A 20,401-nucleotide genomic window follows, 5' to 3' on the forward strand; every position below is an offset into this window, starting at 1 on the left:
ATGGCTGATTTAAATGAAGATGTGGGGAGTCACCACAATCGAGAACGAGAACCCCATGTTATGACTCCAAGACAATACCTACAACCGGCTAGGACTAGTCAGCCTTCATGCATAATTTTTTCTGATAATGTAGGACATTTTGACATCAAACCCGGGGTAATTCAATTGCTGCCTAAGTTCCACGGGTTAGAGTCCGAGAGTCCGTATCTTCATTTAAAGGATTTTGAAGAATTGAGCATTACATTTAGAGTGCCAAACGTCACCGAGGATGTCCTCAAGCTGACATTGTTTCCTTTCTCTCTAAAGGATAAGGCCAAAACATGGCTAAACTCTTTGCGACCTAGATCAATAAGAAATTGGCAAGATATGCAGAGAAAATTTTTAAAGAAGTTCTTCCCCACACAAAGGACTAACTTTTTGAAAAGACATATCAGCAATTTCCAACAAAAAGATAATGAAACATTTTATGAATGTTGGGAAAGATTTAAAGACCTTCTTCTCTCATGCCCTCATCACGGATTCGAAACTTGGAGAACCATTAGCTTCTTTTATGAAGGTTTATCTCCACAGTTGAAACAATTTATAGAGACCATGTGCAATGGTAGATTTTTAGAAAAACAACCTGATGAGGCATGGGAGTATTTGGATTCCCTTGCTGAGACTGCCCAACTTTGGGATAACGGGGATAGAAGCAACAAGTCTTTGCCTAAGCCTACTAGCTCTGTACATGGAGGCCTTTACAACCTCAGAACTGAGGATGATCTTCACGCTAAAATGGCAGCCCTCACTAGGAAGGTAGAAGAAATTGAGCTTAGGAAGGTTGAGCCTGTCAAGACTATAGAGCTTAGAAACGAGTGTTGTGGTATCTGCGATATGTCGGGTCATACTACTACTGATTGTCCCACCATACCGGCATTCAAAGAAGTCTTGCACGATCAAGCAAATGCTATGAACTCCTACCAAAAGCCTTATAACGATCCATACTCGAATACCTATAACCCTGATTGGAAGAATCATCCAAACTTTAGGTGGAGAAACGATCATCCTCAACAGTCACACCATTCAGCTCCTCCACCTGCACATCCTACTTATGCACCATCACCTTCTCAAAAGCCAAATATCGAGGATACCTTGCAATCCATACAAACTTTTCTACAAGGTCAAGCTAATATCAATGCTCAAAATACTCAAAATTTTGAAGACATAAGGAACCAATTGTCAATGTTGACTACCGTCCTAAGTACCCAAGAGAAGGGTAAGCTTCCAGCTCAACCCCAACCTAACCCACAAGTGCACGGTAGTAATAATACGGCTCCTAGTTCGCATACAGAACATGCAAAGAGCATCATGACTTTGCGTAATGGGAAAGTCATTGATCAAACCGTCCCATTGAGACCGCAGGTCACTTCTAATGCTGATGCTCCCAAAGTCGATGAAAGGAACAAAGAAGAAGTTGAGGTCCCAACTTCTACCAAGAAAGTTAAATGTCCTTTTCCTCCACCTTTTCCACAACGGTTAAAGCCGTTGCAAAAGCTCGAACCTAATTCTGAAATTTTTGAACTTTTTAAACAAGTAAAGATCAACATACCTCTTCTTGATGCAATCAAACAAGTACCCTCATATGCCAAATTTTTGAAGAACTTGTGTACTGTCAAACGTCGATTAAATATTAAGAAGAAGGCATTTTTAACTGAAAATGTGAGTGCTATTTTGCAACACAACATTCTCCCTAAATATAAAGATCCAGGTTGCCCAACCATCTCATGCATCATAGGTGACTTTAGGATAGAGCGAGGATTGTTAGATTTAGGGGCGAGTGTGAATTTATTGCCATATTCTGTATATGACCAACTTGGTTTAGGTGAGTTGAAGCCAACCTCCGTCACTTTGCAATTAGCTGACAGGTCAGTTAAAATTCCAAGGGGGATTATCGAGGATGTATTAGTCCAAGTAGACAAGTTCTACTTTCCTGTCGATTTTATTGTATTGGACACACATCCGGCTTCGAACTCACAATCTCAGATTTCGGTCATTTTAGGACGTCCGTTCCTTGCAACTTCTAATGCATTGATTAATTGTAGGAATAGCGTCATGAAGCTTTCTTTCGGTAATATGACCTTAGAACTGAACATTTTTAATGTGTGCAAACAACCCAATGATTCCGAAGAGAGTAAGGAGGTTGATTGGGTTGAAACCATCGCAGAAGATTATTTGTTAGCTAAAGCAATTAACGACCCATTCAATGATAGCTTAATTGATTGGTGTCCTAATGGAACCAATGGTAATAATTTGTCAGTCACACCTATTGTGGATAATCTAGATATCAAGATGGTCAATGGGTGGAGACCAAAAGAAGGAGAATTTGAGAGATTGTCGCCTCGAGAGGTGAAAATAGAACCATCCCATGAGCAAGCACCCAAGCTCGAATTGAAACCCTTACCAAAGGAACTTAAGTATGCTTTTCTTGGACCCGAAGAAACTTTTTCTGTAATCATCTCGTCTGGACTTGATCATAACCAAGAAGGAAAATTAATTGATGTTTTAAAGAATCATAAAGGAGCCTTAGGGTGGTCTATTGCCGATTTGAAGGAAATTAGCCCCTTAATTTGCACGCACCGGATATATTTGGAGGACAATGCCAAAACCACAAGGCAAATGCAACGAAGGTTAAATCCTACAATGAGAGATGTGGTTAAGGCAGAAGTCCTCAAGTTGCTTGACGTGGGTATTATTTACCCAATTTCCGACAGCAAGTGGGTAAGCCCTACTCAAGTCGTTTCTAAAAAATCGGGTTTGACGGTAGTAGAAAATGAACAAGGTGAACTAGTTCCAACTCGTGTCCCGACGAGTTGGCGCATGTGTGTTGACTACCGAAAGCTGAATTTGGTCACACGAAAGGATCACTTTCCTCTACCCTTCTTAGACCAAGTATTGGAGAGGGTTGCAGGGCATGATTTCTATTGTTTTCTCGATGGCTATTCGGGATATTATCAAATTGAAATTTCACCGGAAGATCAAGAGAAGACTACCTTCACTTGTCCTTTTGGCACATTTGCTTTCCGACGAATGCTATTCGGGTTGTGTAATGCACCTACAACATTCCAAAGATGCATGCTCAGCATCTTTGAAGACATGAACGAGAAATTTTTGGAAGTGTTCATGGACGACTTCTCCGTTTTTGGCGACACATTTGATGATTGCCTGTCACATTTACAAGCTGTCTTAGCTCGATGTATGGAAAAGAATTTGATACTGAATTGGGAGAAATGCCACTTTATGGTGCCAAAGGGAATTGTCTTAGGACATATTGTTTCATCGAAGGGCATGAAAGTAGATAGAGCTAAGACTGATTTAATTGCTAAGCTACCTACACCCAAGACGATTAGAGATGTTAGATCATTTTTGGGTCATGCCGGATTCTATAGGAGGTTCATCAAGGACTTTAGTATCATAGCTCGACCATTATGTAACCTCCTATCCCTTGATATACCGTTCAATTGGACTGAAACCTGTCAGGAGGCATTCGAAAAGTTAAAGTCTATGCTTAGCACTGCACCCATCGTTCGACCACCCGATTGGTCATTACCTTTTGAGATTATGTGCGACGCTAGCGACTATGCAATAGGAGCTGTCTTAGGACAACGCGAGGATAATAAGCCATATGTCATTTACTATGCAAGCAAAACCTTAAACGATGCTCAAATGAATTACACTACAACCGAGAAGGAATTGCTTGCAGTAGTATTTGCCTTAGATAAATTTCGCTCTTATATCCTTGGTGCTCCTATTGTTATCTTCACGGACCATGCGGCACTAAAATATTTGTTGGATAAGAAAGAGGCCAAACCACGCTTAATACGATGGATACTTCTACTCCAAGAATTTGACATCACTATCAAAGATAAAAAAGGAGTAGAGAATGTGGTTGCTGACCATTTATCACGATTAGTTTTTCATGATTCAGTGCCACAGTTTTCCATCAAGGACTCATTCCCTGAAGAGCAGTTGTTTGCACTTTCTAGTATACCATGGTATGCAGATATTGTAAATTTTCTTGTTACAAGCTGGATGCCGGAGCATTGGGGGTCGACAGATAGAAAAATTTTCTTGCGCGAAGTAAAGAATTATTACTATGACGAACTCTATTTATTTAAATATTGCAATGATCAAATCTTTAGACGATGCATACCGGATCATGATATACAAAGCGTACTCTCTTTCTGCCGTACTGATGCTTGTGGTGGACACTTTGCCTCTAAGAAAACTGTTGCAAAGGTCTTGCAATGTGGTTTCTATTGGCCTACTATGTTCAAAGATGCCCACGAGTTCTGCAGAACATGTGATCCATGTCAACGTATTGGAAGTCTAACTCGTAGGCAAATGATGCCTCTTCAACCCATTACTATTATCGAAATTTTCGATTGTTGGGGCATCGATTTTATGGGCCCATTCCCACCATCTTTTGGATATGAGTACATTTTAGTCGATGTCGAATATGTGTCCAAATGGGTAGAATCTGTTGCTTGTAAGACCAATGATCACAACCCTGTCCTGAAGTTTTTAAAAGAAAATATTTTTTCACGATTTGGGATGCCTAAAATCATAATTAGTGACGGTGGAAAACACTTTTGTAATAAGCCTTTCGAAACCTTATTGAAAAAATATGGTGTCACCCATAGAATTGCTACCCCATATCATCCGCAAACCAGTGGCCAGGTAGAGTTAGCCAATCGAGAGATCAAACGTATTTTAGAGAAAACGGTGAACCCATCACGGAAAGATTGGTCCTTGAAACTATCAGATGCATTATGGGCTTATCGTACTGCATACAAAACCAATCTTGGCATGTCTCCCTACCGGCTAGTCTACGGAAAAGCGTGTCATTTGTCCGTAGAAATAGAACATAAATCGTATTGGGCAATTAGAAAATTGAATTTTGATTTACAAGATGCCGGTCTAGCTAGAAAATTGCAATTAAACGAGCTTAATGAGATTCGCAGAGATGCTTATGACAATGCTAAAATTTGCAAAGAACGAATGAAGATCTTACGTGATAAATCAATTTTAAAAAAATCTTTTGAACCTTTGCAAAATGTTCTTTTATATGATTACCGCTTACATCTGTTTCCTGGTAAGTTGCGATCGAGATGGACAGGTCCTTACATTATAAAAACTGTTTTTCCACATGGGGCGGTTGAGATTGAGAATCCACGGGATGGTAGAATTTTTAAGGTAAATGGACACAGACTTAAACCTTTTCTTGAGAATTTTGCAGATGAAGAAGACTCCTTTTTCTTGGGGGAGCCTTCTTATGACTGAACATGAAGGCAAAGGTATGTGTATATTAGTTAGGATTATTTTTCTAGTTTTGTAGGTTTCATTTTCTGGATATCAACAGCTCAAGGTATTCCTCTTCTCTCCAATGTTATTTTCTCTACTGTCTTTCATTATAATTTTCTTGTATCTATTACATTGAGGACAATGCAATGTTTAAGTTGGGGGGAGGGAACTATTTTGCAAAAAAAAAAAAATTGTTTTTGCATTCTTTTTAGCAAATGCACATGTATTTTCATATTGAGTTTGTGCAACTATTAAGGCAAGGAATACATGCATACTATGACTGATTAGAGACCTATTATTAGATCCCCACACACGTATTTAATGATTATAGGAAGGCCTCAGGAGTTCACATTTGTTTAATGCATTTTTATTGAGCTATATCTGTAAAAGAAGTACGAGTATCCTTGTCCGTACTATAAGGTTCTTGATTTGGTTTTCACATAAAGATCGAGGTTGAATACCCCGGCTAGATCATCTAAGTGCCTTATGTTTCGATCTTGGTTGACCTATAGTCACGTTGCAGTCACATTATATGGTTCAGTTTACCTTCTCTATTTTGAAAAAAAAAATTAAATAAATAAATAAATGAGGAGATGACAAGTCTAACCTCGTGGCGTAGTTTGGTTCGAGTAATTAAGCCCGAGGGGTGTTTACACCTAATGCCTTGAGCCAACTGGATCAAGAGTCATTGGCCGAAAACTCGCTACATGGACCTTGCTAGAGCCTAAGGGGGTTGGACTATTGTAATCACCATATGTGTTTCCAATATATATATATATATATATATATATATATATAAGCATGAATAGGGTTGGTCGGGCTGAACCCAGTGACATGTGGTAATGGCTGGTTTGACTCCATTGTATTGGACCTTTGTGTACTTTGGATATTTAGTTGGGATTAATAGCTCTTTCTTTACATACGAACCATTCTTGACGAATGTAGACAACATGTGATATTCTGAAAATTTGATAGATCAGGTTCTAATAAACTGTAGTAAACACTTGCGAACTTGAGTAGTGCACCTAAAATTCAAGCGGTACCATGTTGTGGTGGAGGTATTAGTGCTCTAAGAAAGTCATTCTGTTTATGCATACTACACTTTAGTATTCCCCTTGCTTTGATAGTTGCCAAGCTTGAGAAAAATATATATATCACGTGTGTATTAACCTAGATTTCATTATATAGTATTTTATGAATTATGTTTGTGGGTAACATCACTGCAAACCCTCACGAGACAACACTCGTCCACTAGGATAACCTAGGGGTTTAACGGCTTGTTGCACGTGCTAAGTGCAATCGTGATTCCTACGAAAGTGAGTACTTAACTTAATTTTATACAATTAGTTCTAATAAAACATCAAAGGGTCAACCGACACTTTTTGTACTCTCATGTTATTAATTACTCTGAATTGCTAGAGACTAGCAATAAGCTAGTTGGGGGGTGTGATGAGAGCACAAAAGTGCGATTTACACATCACTTAAATTAATATTATTGCTAATAAATAATGATAAAAGTGTTGCATTAATATTATATTTTTGTGGTGCAAAGGTTATTATAAATCAAGAGTTTAAATGCGCATTTTGTATAGTTTGGGATAAGGCATGGCTCCAAGCCTAATGATGTTAGGAGCATAGTTGAACCTGGCCAAGCACATTTGCACCGGAGCTACACATGTCTACATGCCATAGCCTCTTCCCGTGACACATGCCAAAGATCCTGCTGCAGCCCTCATCCATTACCATCTTCAGCATACCGCGAGCTCCCGGATTCGTGATTTGATCTCAGAGGCTTCCCAGCATCCGCTCCTCCTCGAGTCCATTCACAACCCGATCAACGCTCCCATGCTTCAGCCCGTAATCAGCTCCCGAGCATCTCTGTGCATCCATTTGAAGAAGATTGGGATTCATGCCAAGCCTCCACACCTCAGTCTCCTCCGGCCATCCGCGATCACCGCCCAGCCGTCCGCCTCCTCCACAGCATCCGCAACTTCATCCTTCCAACCTCACGCGCCCGAGATCAGCGTCCATGATCCTCTCACAACGATCTCCCAGCATCCGCGATCAACTCCCAAGCATCTCTGTGCATCCATTTGAAGAAGATTGGGATTCATGCCAAGCCTCCACACCTCAGTCTCCTCCGGCCATCCGCGATCACCGCCCAGCCGTCCGCCTCCTCCACAGCATTCGCGACTTCATCCTTCCAACCTCACGCGCCCAAGATCAGCCGTTCGCATTGATTTCCAGCGCATCCCCAAGATCCATAGAGGGGGGAGATGAGTATAAGAGGGGCTGGGATTGGAAAGAGAAGGGGGGAGCTCCGATTCCGATTTGAAGAAGAAAACAGAGGAGCCTGGCTGCTGCAGTAGTAAGAAAAAGAGAAAAAAAAAATAGAAAGAAACAGGGGATGCCCTGTTTCTGTTATTAAAAGAAAAAAGAGTGAGAAAGAGAGAGGAAGATGGAGGGCTGATATCCTAGGTGATGGGTGAAGGGAGATCATTTGGTATACCAAATTCATGATGTAAATTCTAATCCTTTGCTTTATACGATTTATCTTTTGATTATGCCATGATTCTTATATGTTGAAAATTCTTTTATGATTTATGCTTATTGATACATGTCTTCCTCGATTATTTGATTCATCGTTGACGTTATAAGGCACGTTGAATGCTTAACAAAAGAATTCATGTTATCAAGAACATACTCCATAATTAAATTTTCTGCTTATAATTCTTAAAGAAAACAAAAGAATTATAGAATTTATCACATGAATTTGATATTATCAAAGGAGATTCTGGATCCCTGCACCATCTTAATCTATCCTAACTTCGATTCTCTATTTATTCGATTTATTTTCTATCTGCAAAACATCATCTTAACCCACGAATTTATTGAATTAATTAATCTGAAATTACGCTAATAATCCATATTTCGTTTCCTGAGGAATCGACCTCGGACTTCCGAGTTATACTACTTGTGCGATTCTCCTGCACTTGGGAGAACAATTTTATTTTTGCACCACATATGTTGGAGGCTGGATTTGAGCTATATCAGACATGGCAACTTCTTTAAACAATTGCTCGCGAATAGCTAGGATCTGGCATCGCCAATGAAAATTATTCGTTGGCCCTGTCAATTTGTAATCTGTAAGAAACCGGTTTCGACGCCGCACCATCGGTGATTAGAATAGTAGTATTTGGATACCATTGCGACCGGTGGTTAATAATAGTAGTTTTTGGCACTTTGTACAATCAATGTCACTGAGTTACGTGGCCATAGCCTATTGATGTTAAGATCCTAATATTGGTTTTTATGAAAATACTTAATAAAGTTTATAAAAAATATGTTTATTTTTGATTTATTTTTTAGTCATTATTTTATGTTTTAATTAAATATCTGGCATGCTTTGACCCCAATCTGAGGTATTATATTGCTCACTGAAAATACATACATACAAAACATATTTTTCATAATTTACCAGTCACATTTTGCAGATTTCATAACATATACATAATTTTAAAATAATTATTAACATGCCTGCCCATTCTACTAAGTACAAAACAAAATATCAGTATTTAATCAACTAATTATTATTTTATCAAAGAATTTAGAAAATACACTTTGAAGTATTAAGTTACTTAGCGCTTTCCGCTTTAAATCCTACTTTAGGCAGATGTGTCAGATAGACCTTTTTAATATCATTAAAAAATTATAAATTTTAATATAATTTGAAAAGTCAAAAATGAACACTACTGTCTAATGCCCCCAGATCAAGTTGGTTGGGTGATAGTGCCCAACTGCTCAGGTCAGTCTGAGCTAGGAGGATTCAATAGGTTAGATAAAAGTCAAATCTAGTTGGGGCTAAAGTAATGGTTGGTCAACCGCCTAGGTACCAGGCTGTTCGGGGTTTTCAAATTGAGTCAACTTAGATCCGAGCTACAAGAAGAATAGGGCTTATACTATGATCCCCAAGCTTGTCTAGAGAAAAAAAAGGAGGAGAGAGAATCTCAGCTCGAGTCTGAATTTAGTCTGATCCTAGTCTTAGGCTCGGTCCGAGTGGTTTGGATCAACCATTAAGGAAAAGGTCTAGATCTAGTCAGAATGTGGGCTTGCTGAGAAAGAGATACATGATCTAAGGCTAGTTTAGCTTTTGGGCCTGATCCACCTAATTGTTAGATGTATGCCCTAGAAGCCAATTTGGCTGACACATTGTTGATTCTAGGGACATAATTTTGTACTTGACTATTTATTATTGAATAAATAAAAGGCATCTTTTTCATTCATATTGTTTATGTGTCTATGAATCGTCCAAGAAATTAATAAGATGATGATACATATTCTCAAGAGTTGAGAATTTGAGCCATGTATCATTGGTGATTAATTTCTAAATGCTCCTGATCAAAGGATCATCACGAGGACGGTGATCGATCCGATCAGTGCACAGATCACTCTCCTTCTGGATGGACGAGACTTGAGTCCACAGTGTAGGGACACTGAAGTGATAGTGCAGGTGCTTGTTAGAGAACAAGGGTACTGAGCGTGACCAATACAAGAAGTCACTTGGATGTCTATCCACTCGTCAGTGACTTGCTTGATGTTGCAGTAGTGTGACTGGTCCTTTGACCTGCGGTGCTTCGGCTACTCACAGTGAGGTTATTGTAGTTTGACTGCACACATACATTGTCTCTAGCCATATGGGTCCATGCAGTGTAGATTGGCTGCAGTAAGTTCACTGTAGGAGTAGGGTATGCACCTATATGGAATCTATCGACCTTGATAGATAAGGAGAGATCCTATGTGATTTATAAGACTGAGTTCGTAAGACCTCGGCCGGGGCAGTATGCACAGTGGAGAAAGAGTTTTTTCACTATCGAACTCGAGTCGAATAAATCTTGACATATGACAGACGATGGGGTTTGACGAGTTGTCCATGACCTCCGTCCTGTAGGGATCCACGATAGTAGGACTGTATCACATGTTAACTGCACCTAGAGGTTCATCATTCCATTCTGCTGGGTAGCCACTACATGCTGCTAGGTGTCACTGGTGGATGGTGGGACTCATAGGGATTATCTTGATGATCGATAAACCCTAATGAGTTGAGTTGGAATCGTTCCAACCCATTGAAAGGAGTTTTCAATGATATAGTGATAGAGATCACAATATATCTCACTACCAGTCAGAATAGAACCTATGGGGTCACACACACTAGAAGTATTGACCGATCCGATGGTTGAAATCGTGATTAGGAATCACAAGAAATCAATTTGATTGATAAGAAGTTGAAGAAGAACAAAGGGAATTAATTAATTGGACTTGAAACAAGAGTCCTACTTCGGGTAGGATTCCTAGAGTCCTAATTGGATTAGGACTGGGAATCCTAGTTGGAGTAGGACTGGGATTCCTATTTGGAATAGGATTCCTCAATCCTAATGAGATTAGGAGTTTTGAATTAAAATTGGATTCCTACTTGGAGTAGGATTCCTAGAAATCCTAATTGGATTAGGACTTCGGATTCAAATAGAGTCCTAATTAGATTAGGACTAAAATTAAACAAATCCTAATTGGATTAGGATTTCTTAAGTCTAAATTAATTATTAATCTAATGAATCAACATGACTCCTAATTGGATTAGGATTGAAGAGTTCAATTGAGTCATGGTTCATTCAAGTCCTAATTGGATTAGGACTAGTATAGATTGAACCCAATTTGGCCAATCCTAATTAGACTAGGATTAAACCATAGGAGAGGCACCTAATCCTCTTTGGAAGAGGATTAGGTTAACCAAGTAAGAGGGGCATCAGCCCCTCTCCACATGGCTAGGGCGACATGAAGAGAGGGGCCGGCGCCCCCTCTTTGGTAACTTGTCATGGAGCTCCTAAATGTTAGGAGCTCCAATCCCTTTAAGAAGAGGACTTGGGGCCGGCGCCCTAGGCATTGGGAATCCCTCTTCCTCCAAGCCGTGGCCACCCTCTCCCTCTCCTCCCTTGGTTCAGCCGCCATCTGCAAGGGGAAAAGAAGAGGAGGCGTCTCCCTCCTCTTGGTCTTCTTCCTTGGCTTCAGCGCGTGTGAAAAGAAGAAAGCTGCGAAGGGATTTGATCTTCTTCCTCTTCTTCATCCTTCTTCTTCCTCCTCTCAAGTGCAATCAAGAGTTGATTGAAAGAGAGGACTTCAGCCATCAAAGCTATCTCTGCAAGGGAGCTAGCACCCCGGTGAGATAGAGAGCTTGGATCGGATCCTGCTTCGTGTGGATACCCGTAGAGGCCGGACGTTTGAACGGCTTCAAGCGAACCCTCTTCCAAAACCACGAATTCAGATTTGCGGTGATCATCTACCCGCGCAAGGTGAAGATTTGATCTTCCTATTAGTTCTAAAAGTTTTAATTCTTACCTAATTACGAAAGGTCTCGAAACAAGCGTTCATGCGATGAACGTCGAACCCGTGCATGCCGATTCCGCTGCCATCTGAAATTTTTTTGAAATATCAGCGGCATGGGCGGGTTCCCAACAGTGGTATCAGAGCCTAGGCTTCGTAGATTAAGGTAAGAATTAAATATCTAAAGGCATATTAGATCTGAAAATTAAATGATCATGCATGCTGAAAAATTCTGCATGCAGATTTTTTCAGGGGTGCTGATTTTTTACATGCTGATTTTTATGTGATAAAAAGATGATTCTAATTGCATTGTTAATGGGATTACAAAGTTTAGAATCATGATTAGCATGATCAGCGACCTATGTCATGATATAATCAGTTAAGTTTCAGATCTGAAAATTATAATTGTAGCATACGGTGATGATCATAGGATTCAACCCCTTTTGGTATCAAATGTAATGACCTGCGATGTGATCTGCGATGTCATGTAATTTTTCAGATGCTTGCATGCATCTTATTTGATATTTTGAGAGGCCTGCGTGCCTCCTAAAAGGAGATGTAAATTATTTTTATTTTTATTTTACATCTGGTTGTATTTCTGTGATGTGATGTACATCAACGATCAAGTCGAAGACGATGCATGAGATGAACAGGGGTCTAAGCGGTTGATGGCGATGGGATCAAGAGTTGATCAAGGATCGAATCAAGGAAGCTTGGATCCAATTCAAGAGTTGAAGACCACTTGATCGATTGATGTGCATGTGCTTGTAATACGACCTAATTAGAATCCATGATCATCACCTAGTTAAAGTTTAGCTTTAATTTGATGCCGCGATTATAACTGCCTGCAATGCGCCGTTTGCATGTGATGTGAATGAGAGTCGGGTAGATAGGTCTACATGTGATGTAGCAAACCCAATTGAGACCTAAATCAAAACCTCCTCAATCAAGTCGAGAGTGAACCGACATGAGCAAGTCATATTAGATTAATTGATCTAATTGGTGTCTAGGAAAGCATGAAAGGTGGTTACTTAATTAGGACCTTACTCTCTGAGTAAGGGGAGCCTCCCACCTGCTTACCTGGCCAATTGTTCGATTACCTCTTATGAAAGGCTCAAGTTGCAAACACTAAGACCTGATTAACCAATATTAAGTCAATAGGTCTTCCACTGTAGTAGAGCTGCTAAGGCCTTTCTGATGTTGACTTGTCTCGGCTGGATACAGTGGTCAAGTTGCATTGGGGGGCTGGACCTCTCTATAGACATGAGATGTTGTAGGGTAAAGGTGGGGTTGGGCACCAATAACTGTTAGGTGAGGACCCAATGACGACTTTATTCCTACGGTTATACAGTGGGTCTGACTTAACTAAGAAATGGGACCAATAACTGTTAGGTGAGGTCTTCATGGCTTAGAGACCAAGTTGCACTGCAACATGCTTGAGAAGCATTGTACAAGAGTTGTACACTCATCCATCTATGTGTCACCAATAACTGTTAGGTGAGGTGGCATGTGAATTGGTGGGACCGCAGTACCCACTAGAAACCCTAGTCGTGTGGGATTTCCGTTTTCCTACCAGGGGAGTGTGAGGAATTCGAGAAAATAGTGGAAGTCATATTTGTTCTAAAAGACCTTAGGATAGATTAGGATCAAGTACAAAAGTCTAACTAGAATCTTTACTCTCTGCAGATACAATGTCGGCTTCAAACCCTTTGACCCGTATTCTTGAGACCAACCGACTGACCGGAACCAATTACAAAGACTGGCTTAGAAATCTCAAAATAGTTTTGGACTGTGAGAAGATAGGCTACATACTCGATTCAGATATCCCCACACTACCAGCACGTCCTACTGATGTTCAGCGTGAGATGCATAAAAAGTGGTTGGATGATGACATTAGAGTAAAATGCTATATGATGGCATCTATGTCTAATGAACTCCAATGCCAGCATGAAAATATAAAGACTGCTAGGGAAATACTGGCACACCTGCAAGAGTTGTATGGTGAGCAGAGTCGCACAGCTCGTTTTGAAGTGTCCAAGAGGCTTTTCAAAGCAAAGATGCACGAAGGGCAGTCTGTCCATGATCACGGTCTGACCATGATCAAGGACCTAGAGGAGCTTGAGAAGCTCGGTATGGACATGCACAAGGAATTGCAAGTGGATTTGATCCTACAGTCACTTCCTGATTCATTTGGTCAGTTTATAGTAAACTACCACATGAATAAGATTGAATGCACTAAGACTGAACTAATCAACATGTTGGTAACTGCTGAGGGAGCCTTGAAAGGTTCAAGGGGCAATGTCCTCGCTGCTGAGTTGACTTCTGGTTCCAAGAGAAAGTCTACTTGGAAGAAAAGGAAGCCTACAAAGAAGCAGAAGAAAGACAAGAAGCCAAAGAAGGAAGTTCAAAAGAAAAGGGCTAACGACAAAGGAAAATGTTTCCACTGCAATGTCGAAGGCCACTGGAAGAGAAACTGTCCTTCATACCTCGAGAGCCTGAAGAACAAGAAAGGTGACACACCTTCGGAAGGTATAGACTTGCTCATAATTGAACTAATCTAACGTTTTCTTCTACTTCTAGTTGGGTTATAGATTCTGGTTCTAGTGCTCATTTGTGCACTACCATGCAGGGTCTAAAGGAAAGTAGAAGGCTGGCGGAAGGTGCGGTAACCCTTCGGGTTGGCAACGGGGCAAAAGTTGCTGCTGTGGCTGTGGGCACCTACCATCTGCGACTACCGTCTGGATTTAGTTTAATACTTAGAGACTGCTATTATGTACCTGTTGCTAGCAGAAATTTGATTTCTGTTTCATGTCTAGCACAGGAAGGTCATGTTTTTACATTTGACAAAGACTGCTATTCTATTTATTTGAGAAATAAAATAGTCGCACGTGGTTTCATGATTGACAGTCTCTATCATTTACATATGGATGTATCTGTGAATGTTACCGAGCAAGATGTGAGTGCCAAAGGATCCAAAAGATCCAGAGATGAGATAAACCAAAGATATTTGTGGCACCTCAGGCTTGGCCATATTGGAGAGGACAGAATGAACAAAATGGATAAAGATGGGCTTTTAGGCTCATTGACTTCCGAGTCATATCCAGTTTGCGAGTCCTGTCTTCAAGGAAAAATGGCAAGACTGCCCTTTGTAGGACATGGGGTGAGGACCACTGAATTACTTGCCCTAGTACATACAGATGTATGTGGCCCATTCGATGTGCTAGCCAGGGGACGTTATTCTTACTTCATTACCTTTACCGATGATTACTCACGGTATGGGTATGTGTATCTTATGAGACACAAGTCTGAGTCTTTTGAAAAGTTCAAAGAGTTCAAGAATGAAGTAGAAAAACAAGCTGGAAAACCTCTTAAGGCTCTTCGATCAGATCGAGGAGGAGAATACCTTAGTGGGGAATTCTGGGATTATCTCAAAGAAAACGGCATAGTCTCACAATGGACACCTCCGGGTACACCTCAACTCAACGGGGTGTCAGAGAGGAGGAATCGGACCCTATTGGATATGGTCAGGTCCATGATGAGCTTCACTAATTTACCTATGTTCCTTTGGGGAGATGCGTTACTCACAGCGATTTATTTATTGAATAGAGTTCCCTCTAAATCCGTTCCTACCAAACCGTATGAGATATGGCATGGTAAGAAACCAAGTCTGGGTCATCTCAAGATTTGGGGATGTCCGGCCCACGTCAAGCGACTACAGGCGAACAAGTTAGAGGCTAGGACCATAAGTGCTCGTTTTATAGGATATCCTAAAGAGTCATTAGGATACAATTTTTACGTCTCAGAGGATCACAATGTGTTTGTGAGCCGTCATGCCATCTTCTTGGAAAATCAGTTTATCCTTGATAGAGGCAGTGGGAGGAAAATTGAGCTTGAAGAGAAAGTCTCTGAAAAGCAACGAGTCATGGATCCTATAGAACCTATTCATAAGGAGCCAGTACACGATGTCCCTCAACCACCTCGTAGATCTAGTAGGGTCTCCCATCCTCCCGATAGATACTTAGGTATACTAGAAGAGGATACCGAGGAAATGTTCCTAGTGGGGGATAGGGATCACATACAGGATCCCAAAACCTACAACGAGGCGATATCTGATATCGATTCCGAGAAATGGCTGGAAGCTATGAAGTCAGAGATAGACTCCATGCATTCCAACCAAGTCTGGACCTTAGTAGATCCACCAGAAGGTATTGTACCTATTGGATGCAAATGGATCTACAAAAGGAAGATAGGTTCGGATGGAGAGGTAGAGACCTATAAGGCAAGGCTTGTGGCGAAAGGGTATAGTCAGCGCGAAGGTATTGACTATCAGGAGACTTTTTCACCTGTAGCCATGCTAAAATCCATCCGAACATTGCTTGCCATTGCAGCATTTCATGATTATGAAATCTGGCAGATGGATGTGAAAACTGCTTTCCTGAATGGATATCTTGATGAAGATATCTATATGGAACAGCCTTTGGGTTTCACTTCCAGTGATGGAGATCACAAGGTCTGCAAGCTGCAAAGATCCATCTATGGACTAAAGCAAGCCTCTCGGAGTTGGAACACTCGTTTCGATGATGCAATCAAAACGTTTGATTTCATCAAAAACGAGGAGGAACCATGTGTTTACAAAAAGGTTAGTGGGAGTGCTGTCGTTTTTCTCGTACTGTACGTAGATGACATTCTCCTGATTGGGAATGATATTCCCATGCTAACCTCGGTCAAGGTCTGGTTGTCAAAAGAATTCTCCATGAAAGACCTTGGGGAAGCATCCTATATTTTGGAAATAAAGGTCTATAGAGATAGATCTAAAAGAATGCTTGGCCTTTCACAGAAGATGTACATAGAGGAGGTGCTGAAGAGATTCAACACATGAGCAAGATTCCCTATGCATCGGCAATGGGAAGCCTCATGTATGCCATGCTATGTACATAACCTGATATAGCTCTTGCTGTGAGTGTCACAAGCAGATATCAGTCAGATCCAGGCAAGAAGCACTGGATAGCTGTGAAAGAACAGTCTTAAGTACTTGAGAAGAACTAAGGACATGTTCTTGGTCTTTGGGAGAAGATCAGAGTTGAAGGTAGAAGGATGCACACATATTGATGATAGAAAGTCTACATCAGAATATGTGCAATTGTGGTTCAGTAAATTTGGAAGAGTTCCAAACAACCGATCATTATAGATTCTACCTTAGAAGCTGAATGTTAAGCCGTATCTAAGGGTGCAGTAGAAACCTTCTGATTAAAAGTTAATTGCAGAGTTAGGTGTAATGTCATTAGATGCCATAACACTTTACTGCGATAACATTGGCACCATAGCACAAGCTACGGAGCCATGGTCTCATCAGAAATCCAAGCACATAGAGCGGCGCTTCCATTTCATACGCGACTATGATGTAGAGGTGCAGAGAGTAGACTCCGCGGATAACGTGGCAGACCCGTTCACTAAGCAGCTGAGTCAGCAAAAGACTGAAGCCCACCTTGAGAAGATGGGCCTAAGATATATGACCAATTGGCTTTAGTGCAAGTGGGAGATTGTTAGATGTATGCCCTAGAAGCCAATTTGGCTGACACATTGTTGATTCTAGGGACATAATTTTGTACTTGACTATTTATTATTGAATAAATAAAAGGCATCTTTTTCATTCATATTGTTTATGTGTCTATGAATCGTCCAAGAAATTAATAAGATGATGATACATATTCTCAAGAGTTGAGAATTTGAGCCATGTATCATTGGTGATTAATTTCTAAATGCTCCTGATCAAAGGATCATCACGAGGACGGTGATCGATCCGATCAGTGCACAGATCACTCTCCTTCTGGATGGACGAGACTTGAGTCCACAGTGTAGGGACACTGAAGTGATAGTGCAGGTGCTTGTTAGAGAACAAGGGTACTGAGCGTGACCAATACAAGAAGTCACTTGGATGTCTATCCACTCGTCAGTGACTTGCTTGATGTTGCAGTAGTGTGACTGGTCCTTTGACCTGCGGTGCTTCGGCTACTCACAGTGAGGTTATTGTAGTTTGACTGCACACATACATGGTCTCTAGCCATATGGGTCCATGCAGTGTAGATTGGCTGCAGTAAGTTCACTGTAGGAGTAGGGTATGCACCTATATGGAATCTATCGACCTTGATAGATAAGGAGAGATCCTATGTGATTTATAAGACTGAGTTCGTAAGACCTCGGCCGGGGCAGTATGCACAGTGGAGAAAGAGTTTTTTCACTATCGAACTCGAGTCGAATAAATCTTGACATATGACAGACGATGGGGTTTGACGAGTTGTCCATGACCTCCGTCCTGTAGGGATCCACGATAGTAGGACTGTATCACATGTTAACTGCACCTAGAGGTTCATCATTCCATTCTGCTGGGTAGCCACTACATGCTGCTAGGTGTCACTGGTGGATGGTGGGACTCATAGGGATTATCTTGATGATCGATAAACCCTAATGAGTTGAGTTGGAATCGTTCCAACCCATTGAAAAGAGTTTTCAATGATATAGTGATAGAGATCACAATATATCTCACTACCAGTCAGAATAGAACCTATGGGGTCACACACACTAGAAGTATTGACCGATCCGATGGTTGAAATCATGATTAGGAATCACAAGAAATCAATTTGATTGATAAGAAGTTGAAGAAGAACAAAGGGAATTAATTAATTGGACTTGAAACAAGAGTCCTACTTCGGGTAGGATTCCTAGAGTCCTAATTGGATTAGGACTGGGAATCCTAGTTGGAGTAGGACTGGGATTCCTATTTGGAATAGGATTCCTCAATCCTAATGAGATTAGGAGTTTTGAATTAAAATTGGATTCCTACTTGGAGTAGGATTCCTAGAAATCCTAATTGGATTAGGACTTCGGATTCAAATAGAGTCCTAATTAGATTAGGACTAAAATTAAACAAATCCTAATTGGATTAGGATTTCTTAAGTCTAAATTAATTATTAATCTAATGAATCAACATGACTCCTAATTGGATTAGGATTGAAGAGTTCAATTGAGTCATGGTTCATTCAAGTCCTAATTGGATTAGGACTAGTATAGATTGAACCCAATTTGGCCAATCCTAATTAGACTAGGATTAAACCATAAGAGAGGCACCTAATCCTCTTTGGAAGAGGATTAGGTTAACCAAGTAAGAGGGGCATCAGCCCCTCTCCACATGGCTAGGGCGACATGAAGAGAGGGGCCGGCGCCCCCTCTTTGGTAACTTGTCATGGAGCTCCTAAATGTTAGGAGCTCCAATCCCTTTAAGAAGAGGACTTGGGGCCGGCGCCCTAGGCATTGGGAATCCCTCTTCCTCCAAGCCGTGGCCACCCTCTCCCTCTCCTCCCTTGGTTCAGCCGCCATCTGCAAGGGGAAAAGAAGAGGAGGCGTCTCCCTCCTCTTGGTCTTCTTCCTTGGCTTCAGCGCGTGTGAAAAGAAGAAAGCTGCGAAGGGATTTGATCTTCTTCCTCTTCTTCATCCTTCTTCTTCCTCCTCTCAAGTGCAATCAAGAGTTGATTGAAAGAGAGGACTTCAGCCATCAAAGCTATCTCTGCAAGGGAGCTAGCACCCCGGTGAGATAGAGAGCTTGGATCGGATCCTGCTTCGTGTGGATACCCGTAGAGGCCGGACGTTTGAACGGCTTCAAGCGAACCCTCTTCCAAAACCACGAATTCAGATTTGCGGTGATCATCTACCCGCGCAAGGTGAAGATTTGATCTTCCTATTAGTTCTAAAAGTTTTAATTCTTACCTAATTACGAAAGGTCTCGAAACAAGCGTTCATGCGATGAACGTCGAACCCGTGCATGCCGATTCCGCTGCCATCTGAAATTTTTTTGAAATATCAGCGGCATGGGCGGGTTCCCAACACTAATTAGGTCCAATTATAAGCTTGGCCTATTTAGTCCGATTTGACCAAAATAAGAAAAGAGAGATTTTGCCTGGGTCAACCTAAATCAATCAATGTATCTGGTCTAAAATGAACGGACTAAGCCTACAATAGATGAGCAGGGCCCAAAATCACTGATCAAGGCCCAAAATAAACACAACCACAATGGGTGAACAAGGCCCAAAATAAATACGTTCCACAATAAACACGTCCCACAATAGGTGAACAAGGCCCAAAATGAATATGACCCATAATGGACACGGCCCCAATAGGGTGAACAGGGACCGAACTCGGCCTACAATGGACACGACCCAACATGGTGAACAGGGCCACCACGACCCAAAAGGTACACGACCTACAATTGACATGGCCCAACAGAATAAACAGGGCCCGAACTAGGCCCACGATGGATATGCCAACAAGGACCAAAATGACTGAACTGGGCCTAAATTTGGCCCATAATATGCGCGGCCCAATAGAGCCTAAAATTGCTGACTCGGGCCAAGTTTGGCCCACAATGGCAATGCCAAGCAGGCCCAGTGAACCGGCCCGAATTGGATGAACATGGGCCAATGACGGCCCAATGATGTTTTTTCATCCCGTGAACTAAGAAGCAGGGAGAAGGGGAAGAGAAGGAGGAGAGAGAGGTGATGCCGGAAGGTCCGGCACGGTGTAGCCGGCGACGGAAGCGGCGGCGACCGCGGTGGCGGCCGGCGGAAGTGGCAAATGGCCGACGGGGGAAGAAGACCAAGAGCATTCTCGGTTTGGTCCAGAATAGATTATCTAA

The 20,401-nt window shown here is 41.4% G+C and overlaps 1 non-coding gene across 1 annotated transcript; it reads right to left on the reverse strand.

Annotated features, from left to right (window-relative positions):
* Nucleotides 1-412: 412 nt before the first annotated feature.
* Nucleotides 413-521, reverse strand: LOC120109061. Its single transcript, XR_005510116.1, has one exon. It is a non-coding gene; the product is annotated as a small nucleolar RNA R71 (small nucleolar RNA).
* Nucleotides 522-20,401: the final 19,880 nt, after the last annotated feature.

The sequence above is a fragment of the Phoenix dactylifera genome, unplaced genomic scaffold (assembly GCF_009389715.1).
Source record: "Phoenix dactylifera cultivar Barhee BC4 unplaced genomic scaffold, palm_55x_up_171113_PBpolish2nd_filt_p 001763F, whole genome shotgun sequence".
NCBI classification, from domain to species: Eukaryota; Viridiplantae; Streptophyta; class Magnoliopsida; order Arecales; family Arecaceae; genus Phoenix; species Phoenix dactylifera.